This window comes from Larimichthys crocea, chromosome XXIII (genome assembly GCF_000972845.2).
Source record: "Larimichthys crocea isolate SSNF chromosome XXIII, L_crocea_2.0, whole genome shotgun sequence".
In the NCBI taxonomy this organism is placed as follows: domain Eukaryota; kingdom Metazoa; phylum Chordata; class Actinopteri; family Sciaenidae; genus Larimichthys; species Larimichthys crocea.
In genome coordinates this window covers 18,127,309-18,133,308 of record NC_040033.1, presented here as the reverse complement: position 1 = coordinate 18,133,308, position 6,000 = coordinate 18,127,309, and positions in this window count along the sequence as shown.

The window sequence follows — 6,000 nt, the reverse complement described above, 5'->3', positions numbered from 1 at the left end:
TAGATTATTGTGTATAATATAGCACTACCTGTGATGACCTCACTACTCAGTTCTCTCTATATTTTTTTGTATTCACATTTGTGGCATTTCCACATTTCAGAGAAGAACAGAACCTTAAAAAGCACAACCCAAGAGTTCCTAACACACACACATTGAAGGATTATCTGGCAGAATTAGTTAATTTCAATTGAATTGTTGTGTCAGAGTATTTGCTCATATATCATATTTCCCTATAAAGGCAAATGAAAAAGAAAAAAGAATCTTGATAGCCGTGTTGCACTATTCACTTTTACTTAAAGTCCATGTAATGTAAAAATAAATATATGTGAGTTTGTCAGACCAAAGAAGAAAGTGTTACTATCCACCCAGCCGAATTTGAATGATTAAAGATTTCAATAAGTTTATGAAATTAGGTGTCAAAATCAGGTAAAAATGAATTCTCAGCTCCAGGACTGTGGGGGCGTGTCCTCTGAACACACTGAAGCCACGCCCACTCGTGGCAGCAGTCAAGCAGCCATTTAGAGGTGCAGGGGTATGCTCAGGGTGGCCTCAGCATGTCATCGAGCCACCCTTTAAGGACCTCCCACAAAATCTTGATCTGAAAACTGGTGAAAAACTGTTTGAACCCTTAACTCCACATTTCAGTAATACAACATTCAAAGTTTTTTCTCATGTTTTCAGCAACTATTTTCCAACATATTTAATGTATTTTGAAAGAAATCTCAGAATTGCCTTTACACAGACTTTAACTCTCTTGATTTGTGAACTTACTGTACAGACAGTGAGCAAGCTATCTAGCTTGCAGAGATATCGTGACTGGCTAGCTGTAGCATGTTCCCAGCTAACTAGCCATTAGCCATTAGCTCACCAGCTTCAGAAGTTTACCTACTAGCTCTGTGAATAATCACTAGGTCACCGGGATGTCCAGATTAACTTTTTCTAGTTCTTTCCTTTGCGCTGCATAATAGTACGCTGTAGCAGAGACAGATACCTCAAAATCTCAAAGCATATACCTGTACCTGCATGTCAAAAAGTCATGTACAGAGTAACAACTAGCAACCTTTGAGGTTTACATCATTCTATAGTAGGTTAGATCAAAATGGGATCCTAGCACCTGTACATTATCCTGTGCTAATGGATGTTCTTTTTCTCATCTGTTAGTGATGAGGATAAATAAATCATAACAAACATTGTATTTATATCTAATACCTGGTCCTTTGTGCAGCCTTTATGGCTTTTGCACGATACCCTTGATTGCCAAACACAACATTAGATACACATGTGCTCCTGACAGTTTAGAGGACATATGTGAGCTAATAGGAAAATGGATTCCTCCGAGATCTGTGAAGATGTAAGTTTCATAGTGTAGTTTCACAAGGCTGCACATCATCACGTTATGAATCTGAGAAAAACGGAAACAAAAACAGAGGTGGACTACATTTAACAAGCCGTGTTCATGTAACAAGCACTCCCATGAAACCCTAGAGGTTGATAGAATGTATATCTTTTCGCTGATGGGAGCGCTTGCTGCATGCGAAGACCTTGTGGCCGAGATGTAGCAGTCACATTGTTATTGTCATGTTCTGAGAAACATGGTGACATGTTAGGAACTCTTGGCATTTCTGTATCAACACCATGTAGGACTGACAGGAGCTCAACCCTGATCTTGACAATTGCAGATTGTTCAGCTTGTTCCCAGAGCCTAAAAGCCAAGGCCCCTGAACCTACACACTTCATACACCGTGTTTTGACACACCGTCATCCTTTTTTTTTTGGAAGTCTAGGTATGAGAAAGAGCACAGGGTGGCTCCATGCACACTTGCCGTATACTGTTTGTGTTTCTAATCATGTACTTGCCCAGCTTTGAAGACCTACCCACCCACCTGGGAGGTATGATGGGAACTCGCATAATGCAAGGGAAGGATAAAAACAAACAAAATCAAGGTGGTGGTAATTCAAATAGTACTGAATGAGAGGGTGGAGAGACTCTTCTTAGCAAGGGAAGAATAACAAGTGTGACTTTTGCAATGGGTCATGTCCCTTTATGAGGTGATGTAATTTCCAATAAAGAGCAATAGGTCCAGTGAGGGTGCCAACCTGGTGACCCGATGGACAGAGGACAGATCTGTGAAAAGGTCCACACAACACGTTAAACTGTCAAAGCGGTCATGACTCACATGAAAGAAACCATGTGACAGGGCCCTAAGACAAACAAACCATAAAGTGTTTCACCTCTGCCAACTAATAACAGTTAGTTTTAGACTCAAGTGTCATGACTTTCGGAACTTTGAGGCGTTTCTGAGGGAACGCAGCGTGAGGTCAAAAAAAGTAATGGCAGCATTAAAGGAGTACTGACAAGCAGGGCGTCGGGAAAAGAAAGAGATGCTTAGTGCCTTGTTAGTGAAAATCCAGAGGCTCGAGAGCAGAAGGGAGTTCTTCCCAGCAGCTCGCTGGAGCCTGTGTGTCACGTGTTAGCAGGTGTTGATGGTGGGGAGTGGTGCTGCAGCGGCCTGGGGAGTAGTTGAGGTTTTGGCTGCAGACAACAGGCCCTAATGAGTGATGCTCCACAGGGGCTGGTGTACAGCAAGCCAGAGGTTGAGAGAATGGAGCGCCCCTTTAACTAAAGCCATCTGAAAGGAGGAAATGCCCATAGTCCAAAGTCTGGCTGCCTGGCACTCTGACCGCTCTGCAGCTCTCAAGAGAGGCTCCATCCGCGAGTCCAAACCTAAACCCCCACGGTTGTGCAGCGGAGATCACATGCAGGCCACAGACAGACTGATTAGTCCGCTGAGCTTTGTGATTAGACTACATTGTTAACATTGGAACAGCGCTGACTTTGACTGCCTTTCCTTGGCTCGCTGAAAATTTAGAAACATAATCTATTTCCAGAATTTTTAAGCTTCAAAGTGGCTAGCCGAATACTCTCTCAGTCCAGCTCTCCTTTTTCTTGGATCACTGGAAAGGCTACTGTTTGGGATCAATGGGCAAGAGATAGCAATTACTTGATGCTCGAGCTATGCCTGCTGCATTAAATACCTTCCAGCTTCTGCAATGACTCCCCCAGACTGTTGCTAAAGGCCTGGAAGTGGATGTGTCAGCCAAAATGTTATACAAGGTTTTTAATGGTGCTTAAAATATGGTGTCATATATAAATAGTGCTTAAATAGCTTATAGACTATGTGACGTTTAGTGCACGTTTTTATTACTGTTACCTAAACTTCCACTAAATTCTATCTACCTACTAACTTGAGGAAGAAATACAATTAAACATGAAAGAAGAAAATTGTATATTCTTTTTAGTTTCCATGTAAAACTCTTTCTGCACAGTAACACGTTCTGCTCCACAGAAATAAAACAAACATGATGTTATATGTATGCTCAGTGTATCTCTCCAGAAATGACTCATGGGTCACCCACATACTTTTGATAGCCAACAGTCCTGTCCAATGGCAGTGCAGGCCACCCTGACAGCGAGCGGATGCTGAACTACATATACATACTGAACATACTCCTGCTGTGGCTGCCTGTTAATCACGGTACGGGGTTGGCTGAAGGGGGCTGAATCATGAGGAAAAGACCAAGTGGCGGTCAGGCATGTTATGGAATCCAGCGTGGTGCAGCTCAACTCAGTTGCCGACAGGTTTCATAGTGGTTCCCACACCTAAACATTCACACTTGACACAAATTTTCCTCCGCCTTGTAAAACTGACACTCTACATACACACATCATTTCTGCGCTGACTGATCAGTGCAGGATGGCAAAACTACTGTAGATCTTATACAGTCCACTCTGTGCTGCCATTGTTTGAGATTCCACTGGTGTGTTGAGGTATGATCATTGAAGAAAAAAGACAAAACATAATGGAAAATATAGTTTTAGTTTCTTTTTAAAGAGTAATAGGAAAAGGTTGACACTTTTATGTATGCAGTGATGGCCGAGAAGCAGTTAGCTTAGCTTAGCTTAGCTTAGCATAAAGCTAACCTGTCTTCTTCTTCTTCTTGACCGGCAAATAAATATCGAACATATGTAACATTTGTATATTGAAGTATTTGCCATAAACCACTTCACCTCCAGCAGCTACCTCAGCTGCCATTTTCACAAGGCCGGTGGCCTCTTTGCTTCTGCTACGTAGCCAAAATGGCACCATTCAGGTACTCACAGTGCACTGCATTTTGCTATAATTGGCAGTGTTATAGCAGTTATGGTCTCAAAGTAGAAAGTATGGAAGTACAAAAAGAGACACAGCACTGCTCTCCACCGCCTGGCAACCATAACTCTGTAAAACTACATTTTTACAATTCAATTTATGCACAGATTAAATATATAAAGACACCACATGTAAGTTAAAGTGAGTATAGAGGTTTAGGCCCAGCTGCACATTAGTAGTACGTACATGTACACAGATGTTGTGCTGGTCTTTTAATCTAACCGTCGACAAGAAACCCCCAAAAATGTTGAACTATTACTTTCAGTATGTTTTTTTAAGTCATTTTCCTTTTCCCGTAAGCTATAATTTTATCTTTTCAGGCCTGTAAAAGTGAATGCATTTAAGCATGGTCTTTGATTGAACTCAACTGAATTGAATTTGGGAACCACTGTTTCACATTATATCTTTATTACAGAACAAAACATGATGCAATTATAGTGTAAATACCACGGCCACTACTATTATACCACTACTATAGCTGATACAATTACTAATGCAAAAAAAGTGAAGAGAGTTGAAGGTTGAACTTTCTTCAATTGGATTTCTTAAGAATAACAAAAGGGATAACCAAGACTGTACAGAGCAAAGACAGAGGTGTACTGTTCTGTGCTCAAAATAAATGATGTGATGAACAACAGAGTTGTCTCCAGGCAAAGTCCCCTCTAAATTATATTTGTCTGTTCACAGCAAAGTCCCTCTTTCTTTTCATGCCTTTCACGAGGATGTCTCATTATTTCCAAAGAGCACTATTCCCCTCGCTTTCTTTTTTCTGATTGGCCCGGCGGCGCCAACGCTGGAGCTGCCCCAATGTAAAGGTCTCACGCAGCACCTCCTGTCTAATGATGGGAGGACAGGACATCGGCCTCCTCTCTCATTTACCTCTCACTACATTTAACAATTCACCCTCTTCGTCTGTTCTCACTCTCTCTTCCCTTCCCCACCTTTTCCATTTCCATCCTCCACTCAACATCTATCTTCATCTTTTTCATCCACGTGTTCTTCTTCACCCACTTTCCACTAAACAGGCCTACCACTCACTCTTCTCCCGTCCCTCCTCACTTTTTATTGCCTCTTGCTTTGCCCCCTCTCTCCTCTTTTCAGCTGCTACCTCAGCTCCCCCTCCATCCTGAGACAGGAGAGGGAAGGAACAAAGGGCCCCTGATGTCTTCCTGGAGAGGTTATAAAGCAAAAGTCAAATTGCATTAGAGCTCTCCGAGCATTAGTGAGTGAGGCAGTGCCAAACGTGGACGGCCTCTCAAGACTGCACTTTCAAAATAATAATTACACTGTAAGAGATCGAGCGAGGGGAACAGAGGAGCAAGGAGGTGAAGGGAGGAGGAAAGAAAGAGAGGGAAGATCTGTGTTTTTTATTTAAGCACGCTGAACATCTCGAAAGAATAGAACCAGCTGTTATCTCCAGGCGAGGAGAAGGGGGAGCGGAGGCAACGCGATCAGTCTAGCAGAACAGATTTTGCCAGCTCAAGGGTATTTAGAGGCCTTTATCTGGTAAACAGGTCAAGGTAGGGCCAACATATCCTCACATGAACCAGACAAAAGACAGCTTCTACGGTTGCTTTTTTCAGTAATGGTTTGGGCGTTAGTGCTTTTATTTTGATAGTGGACTGTCGAGAGGTGACAGGAAATGAGGAGAAATGATCAGCAGTAAAGGTCCTTGACTGAACTTGAACTGGGAATGTTTCTATTACTGTACATGGTCAGTGTCTAACTCCTCAAGGTCGGATTACTAACCAGACAGTTAGGACCTGCACTGGGGCCCAGACAGATGCCCTAA